At 41.4% G+C, this 16,528-nt stretch overlaps 1 protein-coding gene and 1 long non-coding RNA gene across 10 annotated transcripts in view; one reads left to right on the top strand and one right to left on the bottom strand.

Annotated features, from left to right (window-relative positions):
* The window catches only part of LOC143822100 (uncharacterized), a 210,277-nt gene that overhangs the window by 16,479 nt on the left and 177,270 nt on the right, over positions 1 to 16,528 (bottom strand). For 7 of the 8 annotated variants that reach the window (XR_013226038.1, XR_013226046.1, XR_013226045.1 and 4 more), the window contains one exon: positions 15,737 to 15,828. This is a non-coding gene — a long non-coding RNA (uncharacterized LOC143822100). Of the gene's footprint in view, positions 1 to 13,069; positions 13,708 to 15,736; positions 15,829 to 16,528 lie in introns of those variants that run through there. The other variant, XR_013226041.1, reaches the window with a different exon arrangement.
* The window catches only part of KCNQ5 (potassium voltage-gated channel subfamily Q member 5), a 380,258-nt gene that overhangs the window by 189,407 nt on the left and 174,323 nt on the right, over positions 1 to 16,528 (top strand). The window lies entirely within an intron of this gene.

Here is a 16,528-nt window from a genome sequence, read left to right as displayed (position 1 = left end):
CTTGTTTCTCTGCAATGAGATAGTCCCATCTGGGAGTGAAGTGTGTTGTAAAGGGCTGGGGGGGGAGAAGGCGTCCTTCGGGGCCCACTTCCAATTAGTCGAAGGACCACATGTGGTCTGCAGCCCACAGGTTGGGGATCGCTACTTTAGTGAACAAAGATTTTTGGGGAACCATTTTGGCAGTCTATAGAAGCCTAGCATTAAAATGGCAGCTGAACCACAGGGACCTTATGTGAACTGTCAAATTTAAGAATGACTTGGGATTACTCCATTTGGGGGAATAATACAATCTGCACGGGATAACTTTTAAAACCTGCGAAGATCCTGATCAGTGTGCAGGACCAAATTAGAGAATCTCCAAGAGGAAACTATGCACATTTCCAAGGAAGAGCAGAAAATTAGTGTTACCGTGTGACTGTTCATTCGCAAAAATACCCCCTCCATATTTTAATTTAGTGGCACAAAGCGAAAAAAGCTCTTAAGAGCTTCTGTCAGAGAACTTCTCTCCCATACAAACTGAGGCCTTGTGCAAAGTAGGGTTGAGTTGCAGCCAACTTTGCACAGGCCCATACACACAGATACATGTTGCCAATGATCACATTTTGCAGTGCTATTGTCAGTGGATTCCATCATGCATTCTATACATTCAACATGTTCCCCCATGGTATGTGATCATGTGACTCTTTCCCATTTTTCAAAGTGACTGATAACATTGCATCCCCTAGTGCAGCAGTTACTCAACCGATTGGCTGCGGTGACCTGGGCGGTGGCAGGATCAGCACATGCATGCATGTGCAGGCACACAACAGTTGGAGTGGCATGGAGACAGCCATTGTGATAGCTCCTCTGCTGCCAGCTGCCCGCTGCTGCTACCTGCTGCTGTCGCTTCTGGCTGCCGTCACCTTCCCCTACAAATACAGGCTGGGTCTGTCTGGGGAAGCCCCCTCAGAAAAGGCCAGGGCCTGTACCTTCAGGGGAAGTTGACGGCGGCCGGAAGTGGCAGCAGGTGACAGCAGCAGGCAGTAGGTGGCAGGTGGTGGCAGTGGTTGGCAGAGGAGGAGCCATGGCAATGGCTGCCTCCCTGCCATTTCAACTGTTGTGTGCCTGCGCGTGCAGTGCATACAGATGCACAACAGGGCAGCGTGGAGGCGGCTATTGCCATGGCTTTTCCACCGTCAGCCCCTTGCTACTGCTGTCTTCTGCCTGCAGGCTGGTACAGTTGTTTCCTGCTGCCCGCCACCGCTTCCGCCCACTGCAACCGCTTGCTGCCACTGCCGCTTATGGCGGTGGCAAAGGAGAAATAGAATCTATCCAGTAGCTTAATTGAGTATAAGAAGATAAAAGGTCTCTTATCTCATTTATTTAGACTTTGACTCTGCCAAAACGGTCTCTAGATTCATTTGTTTTCCGTTTTCAGACTGGCTTTCGTCAGTGGCAATGAGTCCATCCTTGTTAATGTTTGAATATAATGAGGCAAATGCTCCTGTATAATGGAGAGTCAAGGCTATGAGCTCTTGGTAGGGTTGGCCACAGCTAGTCCTTGTATGGTAGACCACCTAGGAACATTTGGGTTGATTTGCAATAGCAAAAGCTAAAAAAAGGAAGGCAATAGAAGAATTGCCTTGTCTTGAAACCCTTGTGGTCCTGGTGTCACCATGAGTCAGTTGTGACTTGACGGTGCACAATTATTGTAGTTTTATTTTCTAGCATCTGAAGGCCTGCGTATGTTGAGAAGAGTTCTGAAAATGACCTCATATAATAAAACATAATGAACTGTGCAGAGAAAATGAAAAATATTCACCCACATAACACTAAAGTATGAACTCATCCAATGAAATTAATTAGCATTAGCCTCAGGCCAATTAAAAAAAACACTTCTTCATGTAATTTATTCATTAACATCTGATATTGATGATGACCAAAGGCATATACATAGATAGAGGTTAGTTCTATATTTATAATGGCTACTAAACACAGTAGTTAAGAATGGACTTGGTTCTGATTACCAGATACAAATACTTTGGATTTGTAAGCCATTTTGAGACCCCTTCGGGCAGTGAAAAACAGTATAAAAATCAACTCTTCTTCTTTTATACTAATAGCAAAGCTATTAGGAGATCATCTTTCAGTGTTCCTCAGATTTCCCAGATGCTTAAATAAATAGCTGTATTTGTTTTGAATGCAAATATAGTGCAGCATACAGAGATACTGGGGAGAGTGGTTTGTCACAATGCAGCTCAGCTATGATGAATGTCAAAGCAAAAAGGCTTGCAGTTACTAGTAATTGTGGCATTGCACTCAATTAGGTAGAAGACCAAAAGATTTCCCATAAGAATTCAGATGACAACCCAGCAATTGTTCTTGATTGTCATTAGAAAAGGAAAAAAATTGTGGGGGAGAATTACAAGCAGCTCAAATCTTCTTTTTTTTTTAAGGACTTGCACCATTATTCTAAGCATCATTGAACCCAACAAATTCCCTAAATCAGCATGTCAAAAGAAGATATTTAATATGCACAATGGAATCAGATTTATATGGCAAACTTAAAAGTGCAACATATGCATGTGTACAGTCACAGATATTCAGATACTAGACTTTTTCATCAGAATGTAAGATATGAGATGCGATCCTTCAAGAACCACTTCAGCCAACTCTATCAATTTAAATGATAAAGCTTCATTCTTCTTTTAAAGAAGCTGTTGAAATACAAGTTGTGCTGCAGCAGTTTAACAGTTGTCTGAAAAGATTATGACCTATTATGTAAGGGGTGTTTTTCCTTGCTTTCACCATGTATCTCCATCAGGTTTACTGTGTTATTCTTCATTGACTTTCCTCTCTTAGTGTTCAGTTTGATTTCTGGCTGCTGTTTCTTTGGGTTTTCTGTGAGTAATTTTGTGCTGATTTAAAAGCAGGTAAAAGGTAATTTAAAAGCATGCAGATTCCCTTGAGTCCCCCTTTGCCCTTTTACAGTGCCTCAAAGGTCAATCCCCACCCACATCGAAGTTATTGTGCCCACTCTGCATCTTGAACCAGCCTCCCCCATTTTCCCCTTGTTTTATCTTTTTTTTTTTAATAAGCAGCACATGCCCAGCTAACCATCACAACTGGCCATGCCAGTGTCAATGGGTTCTATTGTGTATTCTGTACACTCAACATGTTCCCTCATATTATGAGATCACATGACTCTTTCTCATTTTTCACATAGGCTGATAACAGAGAATCCCCTTATGGCCCACATTATAGAAAATGGGACTTCACAGCTGCTTGTCAGTTTCAAAAAATCTTATCAGTTTCAACAGAGGGCTTCCTCCCTTTACCTGTGTTCCTTTTTGATTCCTTTCATTCAATGAAGTAATGCTAAAATGCATGAACAAAAGTTGGACCATGAGGATTTAAATGGAAGATGCTTGCTGGGAAACTACTACACATCTTCTATAGAGCAATTGCATATTAAAAAAAAAAAACAACTTTGGATGCCCCCTTCCCAACACATCACAAGTTCCATCCTGATTTAGAAAAGTGTGTTTTTAAAAATTGTAGTTGCAGAATAAATACATGCAAGGAAAAAGATGGTGCATAAAGTGACACAGAATCCAAAGTCAAGATTAAAGGTTTACTGCTCTGAAAATCTGCAGTAAAATGGGCGTACATAATGAGCCTCAATCTGCATTCAGACATCACTGTAAACTAGGATTAAGCCAATACGTACATGAACTTGGCTTGTTGCTGTAATCACATATGTATCTCTTCTCTCTTCCCTTATTGTACATATAGAGTTGCCAACAACTTTGTTCTGCTGCTTAAGACCAACTCAGCTACTTATTTGAAAATATCATCCCTCTGGTTGTTAAGCTGGAACCAAGCCTGTTATATTCTTAATGCTAACTAATGACCTTGTCATTTTACTATGTATCTTGTTTAGTTTTTGTTACTGTTATTTTCTATTCATCTTTAATATAATTTCTGCATATCTTGACCTAATTATCTTATATTGCTCATGCTGTACTTTTAAGTATGCTTTTATTAGACTGTCACTGTTGCTTCTAAGTAATTTTAAATGCAGCTGTTATTTTAATGATTGAATATTTCTGTTTGCTATTGTGTGTTAGGTGCAAAGTCGTGTCCGACCCATCTCAATCCCATGGACAATGATCCTCCAGGCCTTCCTGTCCTCTACCATTCCCCGGAGTCCATTTAAGTTTGCACCTACTGCTTCAGTGACTCCATCCAGCCACCTCATTCTCTGTCATCCCCTTCTTCTTTTGCCCTCGATCGCTCCCAGCATTAGGCTCTTCTCCAGGGAGTCTTTCCTTCTCATGAGGTGGCCAAAGTATTTGAGTTTCATCTTCAGGATCTGGCCTTCTAAGGAGCAGTCAGGGCTGATCTCCTCTAGGACTGACCGGTTTGTTCGCCTTGCAGCCCAAGGGTGCTGTTAATTAAACTTGTCAGCTTGGCCATTCTACATAGTTCTCCAAGTTTGTCTGGCCAATCTGTTATCTTAGATATCTCCTATTGTTTCCAGAGCTTTGCTGTTCCTATTCTTGCTGCAGTGGTTATGTGGAAGAAGAATTCTTCAGAACTTCAAGGAATATTTTCTGGCATCATTGACTCAATGGAATTAGAGAATGAAGTTCTCCATAGAATTATACTGTTATGGCCCTAGACTCTTAAGGTCCTTATTGACAGTTCATTTAGGTGAAATAGACTGTCCTCCAAAGGCTTTACCATGAATATACACTGTTAACCAGAAGCTTGGAGTACTTTCCAGTCTCTGCTTTTTAAAAGGAACTTCTAATGTCAGTCAAAGGATTAAGACTTTGGTGACTTTCTTCTGGGTGCTTCAAGTTCAACCCAGCACTTACTAGTTGAATTCTATTAAGCAGGAAATTTGATGTGGGAGATTAGATCTGATAATACCAAATAGCCCTAAAGAGAAAATGCATTTTGATACACTCTAATTAAAGAATGAAACAGAAAAGATGCTGAAAGATTTGTAATGGGATGGTCCCACATATTTTTAAATTCACGGGATCTCAGTTTGGACTGGGATTGCATGGAAGGGGAGGCGAGAGTTCACCCTTCTAACCATAGTAGAGCTTTGCTTATTCATAACCACTGTTGTGCTTCTTGTAACCTTGGAGGAGGAGGAGGAAAAAGAAGAAGTTGGAAAATGTGCATATCTCTGGCTGGTCCATTAAAGACAGTTGTACCTGCTTTGAGGCTGAAATGGCTGCGAGTCATTTCACCAGTTGGTTTCACTCCCCTGTGGGGCAAGTGTGCCTGTCCACTGTTACCTAACCCATCTGCTTTGATCCCCCCACTTCCAAGCAGGAGGGAGTAAAATGGATGGGTGAAATGGGTCACACCCATTTCAGCCTTATGGCAGATGGTTGCACACACCCCGCTGTTAGGCTGAAATGGCCGCAAGCCATTTAACTCATCCATTTTACTCCTAGACATCCCCCTTCTGGGCAAACTGATCACAAACAGCATTTTTAAAGTGGATGCATTTGTCAGCTTCACCTAGTTCCTGGGAACTGAGCATTTCCTATGTTTAGGTTTCATATGCCTCAGTACATTTTCATTTTTTTCAGCTTTTGTGATGTTCATAGCCCAGAATAGATTCAATGGGAATACTAGGAAATTGGTCTCCTTGTTTAATAGTTAAAGAGAAAAGACCAGAATGAAAATGTGAATATGAATAATGCATAGCAGTCATTTGGGACATTATTACAAAAACACCCTTTTGTCAAAAGAATTAGATTATTGCTCATAGGTTTTGCCTTTCAGAGCCTATCTCTAAATCACCTGTATATCACCTGTATTTCTATATATCTTCATATAGTCAAGTATTGTTTCAGACTAGCAATGTTGTAATTGCTTTTAGAGTACTAATGAAATTAAAAATCATTAGCATTTATTCATATATGTATAGTTATAATATTTTTGAAAGAAGATTCATACCTTCTTTATCCCTGCCTACTCTATCATGATATGTTGGGAAAAGCAGTCCCCAGAAATTAAGGAATTATATGACTGCAAATAATGATTTAGAATACTTCCCAGGACAGTATTCTGTCCATAGTAGACATGGGGTGTATTGGTATTGCAAACCAGAAGAAACCTAATTGTGTGTGTATGGTGGGGGGAATAAACTTTGTTACAATGAATTACTTAAACACTAAGTAAAGGTAAAGGTATCCCCAGTGCAAGCACCAAGTCATGCCTGATCCTTGGGGTGATGCTCTCCAGCGTTTTCATGGCAGACTCAATACAGGGTGGTTTGCCAGTGCCTTCCCCAGTCATTACTGTTTACCCCCCAGCAAGTAAGCTGGGTACTCATTTTACCGACCTTAGAAAGATGGAAGGCTGAGTCAACCTTGAGCCGACTGCTAGGATTGAACTCCCAGCCTCATGGGCAGAGCTTTCAGACTGCATGTCTGCTGCCTTACCACTCTGCGCCACAAGAGGCTCCTAAACACTAATGATATACTGATAAACCTTTAGTGAATGAAACAAACACAAAATCCTGTGTCTGTTTTGTGATTATTGTCATGGCAACCTTGGAATGAAGAAAAGGGAAATATTAGAGTGAAAGGAAGACTTCTCATCTAAAATATTCATCTGTGTCTCTAACAATTCCCTAATGAATTTGGATGGCATAAGACAAGGGGCTTTTGTTGACATTATTTAAAGTCACCCTGTTGGGAATTGTCTTTAGAGGCAAGACTAATGATGACTCAAGAAGCATTTTGTTTTTCTTGTGTACTAAATGTTTTTCAGCCTTTCTTGTGAATTGTTCCTTTGCTGAGAGACAGTGAAGGAGGTCTCTTTATAATGTGAATTTGAGTTAACTCATTGATTACCCGAAGAGATAATTCTCAGCAAGGTCAATTTAAGAGCTTGCCTGTATCATCTAGTCTTCTGTTCATGGATAGGAAGGATCTGGTAAATGGGTCCAGCACAAACATATTGTGAAATTCAATTAGTTGATATGTATAGTAATAAGAGATTATTATCTCATGTCGTTATTCTGATAGCATAGCCATATTTATAGGTTCCTGAATAAATTTGTTTAGGGATGGGCAGGAAGCAGCTCACAAACTAAAATTCATTGGGAATTTTGGCTGGTTCATGCTTTGCAAGTCAAGTTCAAAGCAGGTCAGTTGGCACAAATTTTTCATGAACTTTAAAGCTATTTGTAGAGGTTTTTTGCCCATTCATGAGTGGAGAGACTATCTTCATTCAATCAAAATGTTTACAGAACTTCAAAGCAATAGCTTGGAGGGCATGTAGAGGTGGTCATTTCTCCAGAAAGCACTTTTCTTGGGCACCTTCTTTGGGGGGCTGTAACTCAGATCCTGGAAATACAGTCTGTACCAAACATGGAGGACAGGTAAAAAAGAGTCAGCTGAAGATCCCTGTGAGTTTGATGTCTCTAGCATGCTGGGTTAAGACGTTCTATTGCCTTACACACCAAACCAGTTCATAAGACCGCAAAAACGTTTTGATAGTTCGTGGTTCAACACATGTAATGAATCCCTACATCTGTCATCAATTTTAAAGCAAACAAAGTATTATTTGATGTTAACAAATTTAGTAGATTCATTATGCTGATTCACCCATTCATCATTTTTAAATGACTTGATATAAATGTAAAGAATGGCCTTATCTTCAGTTATATTGTCATCATCTGAATCTGTGTAGATAAAGAAGTCATCTTCTGCCCTGAGAAATACCATTCCAGTTCACAATAAAATAAGTATTGGATGTGCAGCTGTGGGACATTATTTGACAAACTTTTAACAGTAATTGGCAGACTGATTTCTGCTGGCAAACAGGAAATGAGATGAACTGGCAACATCCCTAGGCAAGGTCAGTTTGTCTGATCCTTTTAGAAAGTCATTTATGCTAATAGTTATTACCAATTTTGTTGGTTTTAGTTAACAAAAATATGAGATAGGATTGTGGCTGTAAATGTAATAAAGAATTGGATTAGAAATTATATTAATTTGCTTTCACTTATGCACGCTTTTTATTTTATATAAAGTAATTTCTAGACTGCCCTTCCCCACAAGTGGGCTTGGGGCGGTTTACAACAGTGAGTTAAACATTTAAAAAAGGGAAGTCAATAAAGCATAATAAAATACGTTAAAATTATTAAAATGTATAAAGTGCTCCATCGTTCCACTCATTCATCAACTACCATTATGTTGTTGGCAATTCTGCAGTTTTTTCAGTGCTGGTGGGTGGGTGGGTGGGAGCCAAGGTGGTGAATATAGGAGAGGGAAGAAATATTTTTTTTAAATAACATCATAGATATAAGAAATCTTGACTGGTCAAATTCTATGGAGCCTATTTTTCTCATTTTGGAGCTCTAAAAGGTCTTTATTCCCTTATTGATTTCTAATGATATTTTAGTGTTAAATTAAAGATACATAACTTCCCATTCCTTTTAGTTAGTGCAAACATAATTCAGCATAATAAAAATCTACTCTGTGAAGTCTGTTTCTTCATTACATTCTAACATACCCCAAAACAGAATCTCCTCTAGGCAATTTTGATCCCTGTGATCTAATGTAGGTGAGTGGGAAAGGACTTTTCCTCTGTTAGCCTCATTCAACACTGGCGGGATCACTCTTGATAACGATATGCTAGGCTGTTCAAGAGACATTGCTTGAGGTGTCCCTCTTACCATTGATGTATCTAGCAGAAGCCCTCCAGGCTGTTCCTTTCATATTGCCTGTACAAAAGCTGGAAGCACAAGGTAAAGTGGAGGAGAAGTAGCATAAGTAAAAAGGACAGAAATTTGGAGAATGGGAAAGGAGACAAAGGGGGTGGGGAGAAAAAAAATAAAACTGGGGCAGAAGATAGCAGAGAAAAGAGAAATGAGGCTGCAAGCAGGTAAATTAAAGATGCTACCCTCTCCAAACCTGAAAGTATCTGTGTCCATAAGTACTGTATATACTGGCATATAAGCTGACCCGCATATAAGCTGAGGCACCTAATTTTACCACAAAATCTGGGCAAACTTAATAGTTCACATATAAACCGAGGGTGTGAAATGCTCCATCATCACAGGCTCTCCCATACAGCCTCCCCCCCCCCCCGCCCAACAATACAGAAAAGTCGAGAGGATGAATATCTGCTTGTTTTTGTTCCCCACTTTTCACTAACCAAAGGAGTCTCAAAACAGCTTACAATCACCTTCCTTTCCTCTTTTGATGCCAGACACCCTGAGAGAGCTCTGACACAACTGCTCTTTGAGAACAGCTCTGTCAGGAGAACCAAACAGTGTCCCCCAGGGCAGCAAACCAGAGCAGAACAACAGTACCTAAAGTTGGCAAGCTAGTACAACAGCTACCAAACTGGGACAATGGACAACTCTAACTACAGCTACAATAGTTGTAGACAACTCTAACTACAGCTACAGAACAAAACAGTGAAATAAAGAACTGTAAGCCTCAACACTGAAAGAAAGAACTGTAAAAATCAGCTTTTAAAAGAAACACAACCCCAAGAAGAAAAGACAAACAATGCTGCCCCTCAGATAAAAGAAGAAACACTAGGAGAAAGAAACAGTAAATCCCAAAGCACCCCCAAAACCCACCCTACCCACAGAAAACAAAAGAATAGTTTTGATTAAGTGATTAAGAAAGGAAGAAGTGAAGGCAAAAGTAGGGTGACCAGGCATCCCGAATCTGGGATGTCCCGCATCCCGCCATGGTCTTCAGAAGTCCCACACCGGCTTTCTCAGTGGCAGGCATTCCAGCACGGCTCTGCAGCTGGAGCCAGAACTTTGCACCGAGTTGGAGGTGGGGCAAGGTGCATGTGCCCCCTGGCGGCTGGGAGGGAGGGAGACGCTGCCCCAGCCCTAGCACCAGCCCCAGTTGGAGGGAGGGAGGGCCGCTGCCCCCACTGCCACCGCCCCTGCAGCCCCAGTCTCAGTTGGAGGGAGGGAGGGCCACCACCACACACACCCCACCACTGCTGCCCTGCCCTCACCCCCAGTGTTTTGCTTTACCCCCTTCAATATCTGTTCATTTCATTTATTTATTTACGGTCATTTAGACCAAAATTTTAGAAGCACTACTATACAATAGCAGTTTGTAAAAGGGAAGGTAATACATTAAAGGTTAAAAATGCATCAACAATAAAACTTAAAACTTCTCCACCATAAAAGCTAACATTTAGAAGCATTAACTGCTGTTGACTATTTTACACGGATAAAATGAGCCATAAAAGCAATAAAACTAATAAAGCTGTTAAAATATAAAACAAAAGTCAAGATTAAGAGGCGTGCGATACATCTACTAACCAAAAAACATAAAAACTATTATGGCTATACATGAGTGACCCATTCTTTCCTAATTCTTAAAGCTAGCCACGCAAATTTTGCTACTTTGCTAGTTAACAAAATATCTGTATCTGATAGCAATATTTGCAGGTGATGCTTTCTCAGGTCGTGAGGGCATTCTATAAGCATTGGAACTAATGCACCTGTGCGAATATGATTATACAGCTTGCACTCAAATAAGATGTGTTCTGTGTTCTCTACTTGACCCTCATTGCAGATACAGAGTGGATCCTTGAGAGGGAGTCCATCAAATTTCCCACTCAAGTAAGCAGAGGGCAGGGCATTGTAACGAAGGAGGGTAAATCCTGTGCTTTTCTTAGATATTGCATCTGGGTGTTCCTGTTTAGGAGATCTTTCCTAAAGAGTGAGTCCTGAATATTGTTGAGTTCATGTTGCCTCTCTACTTCTATCACTCTTGTCTTAACAAGATCTATAACCTTGTCATAACCCCTAGACAAAAACAATTGATATGAGAGACCATAGTAGCACAACTTTTTAGTGAGTGCTATTTGCTAAGGTGTGACGAATGTGTCGATCACTATTAGACTTGCAAGACCCTGCTGTTGGAAAAGTAGTTTCCAGAATGTAAAGGTAGCTATCCAAAGCCTGGACTGAATGTTGACCATACCTCTCTCAATCCTAACTGCTACGTTTGAGATGTTGTTTGGTATAGCCAGAATTGCCTTCAAAAATTTAGACTGGACCTTTTCTAGACTGCCCAATCTGCCCGTTATACTAATTGGAACCCCATATGTTAGCTGAGCAAGAGCCTTAGCCTTAAAGATGTTAATTGCTGCTGAAATGTAGCGGCCTCCTTTCTGCCAGAATAATTTCTTAGTTGCATCTGCAATTTTTTTTTAAATATCTGTTCACCTTAGGCAAAAGGAAGAAAGGATTAGAGTCCCTCAGTTAACCGTAAATGTCCTATAAGCTGCCAGAGCAAGCTCAGCTTGCAGTACACATTTGCAAAAGGCATTATGTTTCCAGAGGTAGCAGCATCACACTGTCAAGCTGCAGACCCCAAATAAGAGAAACTGCAGCCCAAACAGAGCAATACCAGGTAGCGAACAGATTTTTCCCCTCAATATTTTTTTGAAGAAAGGGTCATCAGGATAATATCTATATACTATTAGCCACCTGTGGCCATGACTTGCAGATATCTAAATTAATGGATCGGGGCCAGCTGCAGGTTAAACAGATCTATGCACTCTTGAGGGACTCCCCAGGTATGCCAAAAAGCCTGAAATTAAAAAAAAAAAAACCACATTCCCCCTCCTCACAAAAGTAGTGTTCACTGCACAAGTCCTGGGTGGAAGACTCCCACTGCTGCTATACTCTAGCTTGCTTGGAGCAGTTCTGGGTGAGCTCATGCATTTCCCCTTCCCCAGCATTCCAGTAAGCTGTAGGAAAGCGGGGGGGGGGGATTGTGCTGGCTTGCCCAGAGCTGCTCTGAGCAAGTTACAGAGCAGTGGGAGAATGCTGGCTCCCTCAGGGCTACTCGGATCATGGTGGCACAGTCTCCCCTCTCCAGCTCTCTGGATTTCCACCCCCGTGAGTATTTCTGGCCCCTGTTTGTTTATATACTGATAGTAAAGTAAGTCAAATCTTTTGATACTTAAATCTAGTGACTGCAACAGTAAACAGCCAAGAGAGATCTTTATAGAAACATGAAAAGAGCTCCAGATTTGCAGGAAAATGTGAAGTCTTATATAGGGGTAAAAAAAATCCATCTATAGCTTTAAGCAATAGATACCCTCAATTTCCTTTATTTCACAAAAAAATGGGATCTTCAGATACAGATTTGGAGGAAAGATTTCCATCGCACAGCTTTTTTGAGTTCAGAAAAACGATGAATTCCCTCCCCACCCAGGGAATTAATTCACAATAATCCAATGCAGGTAGTCAGCATTTGAAGTGGTTTGTCTCTTCTTTCCATGCCCTCAACATGTTTTTGTGGATGTTCAAGCCCACCTTCCTGCCTCTCCACCAATCGTTTCAGTCCCCCTTTATCCTGCCCCATTTATTTAAATTTTTTGGTATTTTTGGTTGCATTAAGATGCATGATCGTAATTATGATTATGCACCACACCCCGCCAAGGGCTTCTCTGAAAGTATTTGAAATGGCATTGTTTTCCCACCTCCTCCTTTGAACAGACTCCCCCCTCCCCCAATGATTTCAGCTTTAAAGCAGTGGTCCCCAACCCTCGGTCTGGAGACTGGTACTGGTCCATGGATCAGTCGGTACCGGGCCACAGCTCCTCCTCATCCTCCTTTTCCCTGTCCTCCTCACCTTTGGTGCTCTCTGGCGGCTGCCATGGCTGGGGCTCCCCCTCGGCATGGCACTGCGCAGCTGCTGCTGGCAGTGCCCCCCCAGCGGGTGGCGGGAAGCCAGGGGTGCCAGTGGGAAAGCAAGTGGATCAGGGGCTCAGGTGGTGGTGACATTCCTTGGCAAAAGACTACCCCCCCCCCCCGGGCCTCAGTTAAATTGTCAAGCGTTGACCGGTCCCCGGTGATAAAAAGGTTGGGGACCACTGCTTTAAAGTACAAATTTAGAGTCCAGTGGAACTGTGAAAAACATCAAAGTTTAATTCAAAATTTTATTCACACTTCCCCTGATACAAAGAAATCGCAAATTCATTGAATTGAACATGCAAACATGTATTATTGCATATGAACAAAGAAAAATAAAGAGCAGCTCTGCTCAGCTTGGGCTGGTCAATTTCCATGTGTCCCTGGCTGCTTTTTGGAGTCCAGAGAATCCGACAGTCAAACAAAGCCAGTTCACTTTACCAATGCTGTAGTCAAGAGCAAAGCCAGGGGTCAGTTGAGCCAGAGATCAATCAGAAGTTCACAGGAGCAGAGCTGGTCCGGAGGGGTAGTTGCATAGATTGCATCCACACCTGAAGAGTCGCTTCTGTCTTCCTAAATGCAGCCCAGCTAATTAGCTGCAACTGGGAGATGACTCACCGATCCTCCCCTGAAGCAAATCCAGCTGGACCCCATCTATTCTGGCAGCATGCCTGCAGCCTCTGGCTTCTTCAGCATTCTGCCAACCTCACCCTACGGCTTCGTCTCGGGCGATCCATCTGAAATCTGATTCAGACTCCTGCTGTGGTAGTGTTCACGATCTCTCATATGCTGGGCCCGGTTGACTTGAGCAGTCCGCCCCAGCGTCCCTGTAAGAATCCCCTGTTTCTTCAGCCTCTTCAACCAGAGCTGACTCAGCTGCCGGCTCCAGTTGCTCTGGCAACCCCTGCGAGACCGGAGGTGGCAGGGGGGACAAGACGTGTTATTCAACTCCTCCCAATTCTCAACGCACACCAGTGGGTCCCCACCTACTCCATTCCCTGCTAATGAGAAAAAAGGGTAGCTGCTTTTTGCTCTATATGCACACTTCTTTCAAACAAGAAAACAGCCTCTGGGACTGAGTTGAATGCCTATCCTTGGTGGGACAGCATAATTGAAGCCTGATCCTGTGCTCTGTCTATCCGTTGGTGTTTTTTATGTTTTCAGTGTTTTACCTTCACCAATCTCACTGGCAAAAACTCTGTTGTCACTGGTTAAGGAAAAGAGATTCCTGCTGCGTTGCAGGGGAGCTCCTTGGTTATGCAGATTAGTGACTGCATTAGAAAACAAAGCATGTCACTGAGTTTCTAATAGAGTCTAGCAAGTGGAGTTAGCAAAACTATAGTGGGCAGGGCTATGAATTGTTCCATGCAAAAATAATTGCAGTGTAGTTTTTCAACAGAGTATATTCAATGCAGAACAATAATTGTAGTATAATAAAGCGGTCTAAACTGGCTGTTTTAAAAACTATTTTATTTGGCTCCATGCAAAATACCTCCAGGGGAACAAGGGTTGGGGCCAGAGATCATCCAGAATTACAAATGTTTTCCAGGTGACAGATCAGTTCATCTGGAGAAAATGGATGCTTTGGAGGTTCAACTCTATAGAATTACACCTGCTGAGTTCGCTTCCCTCCCCAAACTTCATCTCCCCCAGGCTTCACCTCCATATCTCCAGGAATTTCCCAAGCTGGAGCTGGAAACTTTAAGGAGGAACTGATTTCTATAGTTGGGAGACCTGTTGTGATTTCAGCTCTCCAGGTCCTGTCAGCAGGTTGGCAATCCTAGTAGAAGAAAGAGAACAGGAAAGGGGAGGGGCTTTGGGGGCTTTTACAAAAGGCAAACAGAATGCTGTGGGGGAGGGGAAATGCAATGCCTCCCACAAGTCATTGTAGATCCTTGTTTGTATAATCTATTTAGTTTGTCTCCTTGGTGCTGCAAATGTTATATGTGAGTGGCTTTTTCAGGGTCAAATGGTTCCTGGCTAATGAAAATGTCAGTAGCATTAGTGGAATAAAACACTTCATCCACCCCAAAAAGCTGGAATCTATTTATTTAAATTAGTTTTGTTTTCATTATTTTTAATTATCCAGAATCCAACCATGACGTTCAGTAATTTGGATTTCTTCTGCTCAGTAAAGGGTTTTTTTTTAAATACAATATATGCAGGTGTGAGATGGGAAATAGACACTGAAGGCAAACGCAGAAGAGATATTTCCAAAAGCATTATGATTTTGACAGTAAATGGAAAGTTAATGATGCAGAAGCTGACAGCACACGGCTCAAACAATAACAGTGCCAGTAATTCTGTCACAAACATCTGTAGAACTTTACCTTCAGAAACTTCACTCCAATAATTATAGTCCACGTGCCAAAAGCCCTTTTTGCTCTGTGGGAGACTTCTACTTACATAGTCCCTACAAATCAGTCTTCTAAAGAATTCTCACTGAGGCTGTTCTCTTTCACCATACCAAACACAAGGAACATTTTCCTCTCCAGTTAAATGCTGACACTTGTTGAATGACCAATCTTAGTTAATGGCTTCTTTTAGCAAGTAGTCTAAATTATTTCTTTTGTATTAGTGCATTTATTGTGTCTTAGTGCATTAAGTGCATGTATTGGACCTCCCCCTCTCCGTTTTGTCATGCTAGGACAGCTAACTGAATATTTCTTTAAAGTCTAATAATCTAACCTAAAACTTTAGTGAGCAATATGTTGCAGGTTTAAAGATACAACTTTGCCTCACACATTAGTTTTAACATATACTGATACAGATAGATGTGTTTTTTTTTCCTTCTAAGGAATTAAACAGATACATGTCTTTATTTCAGGCACATTCACTGTGAAACCGTGCTTCAAAGCTGGCATTAGCTCTTGGGTCCCTTTACCATGTTTTTGTTATACATTAATGATGAAATATAACCACTCATCTGTATCATACTTAATCGTTTCAGGTTTAACTGGACTTACACAATTAGAATTCACGTTCTTTTGTTGCAGATTGTGTTGTACATTAATAATATGCTCATACTACCTGTGGAACTTTCTGTGAATCAAATATTTAGCTCATTTCTCCCCTCTTAACCACATTTGCGTTCAATTCTTCTCCAAATGTATATGCAAACTCTGTATTATAAAAAAAAAAACAGGTTAGATGGCCTTGTCAGATAACCAAAAGTTTTCATGGACATCAGTTAAAAAGAGAGAAACATCAGTAGCAGTTTTTGGGCGTAACCACCTCTAAGCTAGGTTTGCTTTGGCACTGCTGAATACATTCTTAACTAAATAAGTCACAATAAGACCAAGTGAATGCAAGATACAGATGTATTGCTCATATATACCTTTCAGTGTTTGCCAAAAGCACATTATTGGGTGATTAGTTAGTTGCCAAGTACAAAGCTTCTGTGTTGGCTTGTATAACCACTATGGTACATTGATTGGAAATAAAGTACAGCACTACAATAGCAGGGTTTTTTATTCCTAAACATAAGCAAAAGAAGCACAAACATTTTTAAGTACTTTCAGATTGCAACCAATTTACAGCAAGCTCAGCTACTGGCTTTCAAGGCAAGTGAAAAGCAGAGGCGGTTTTCCAATGCTTTCTTCTGCAGCATATATCTTGGTGGTCTTCCATCCAAGCACCAACCTGATTCAGCTTCCAAGATCTGGCAAGGACAGGCTATACATGCCACCTTCTCTCCATATACACTTCAGAATTCTACATATCTTTCTAGGCTAAGGTGACCAGATTTCAAGAGTGCAAAAGAGGGACACCACAGACTGGAGGGGTTGCCAACCTCCAGCCGTGACCTGGAGATAGATGTTT

This window comes from Paroedura picta, chromosome 1, assembly GCF_049243985.1.
Source record: "Paroedura picta isolate Pp20150507F chromosome 1, Ppicta_v3.0, whole genome shotgun sequence".
Lineage (NCBI taxonomy): Eukaryota > Metazoa > Chordata > Lepidosauria > Squamata > Gekkonidae > Paroedura > Paroedura picta.
The sequence above is the reverse complement of the archived record's forward strand: the minus strand, read 5'-3'. Positions and strand labels throughout refer to the sequence as shown.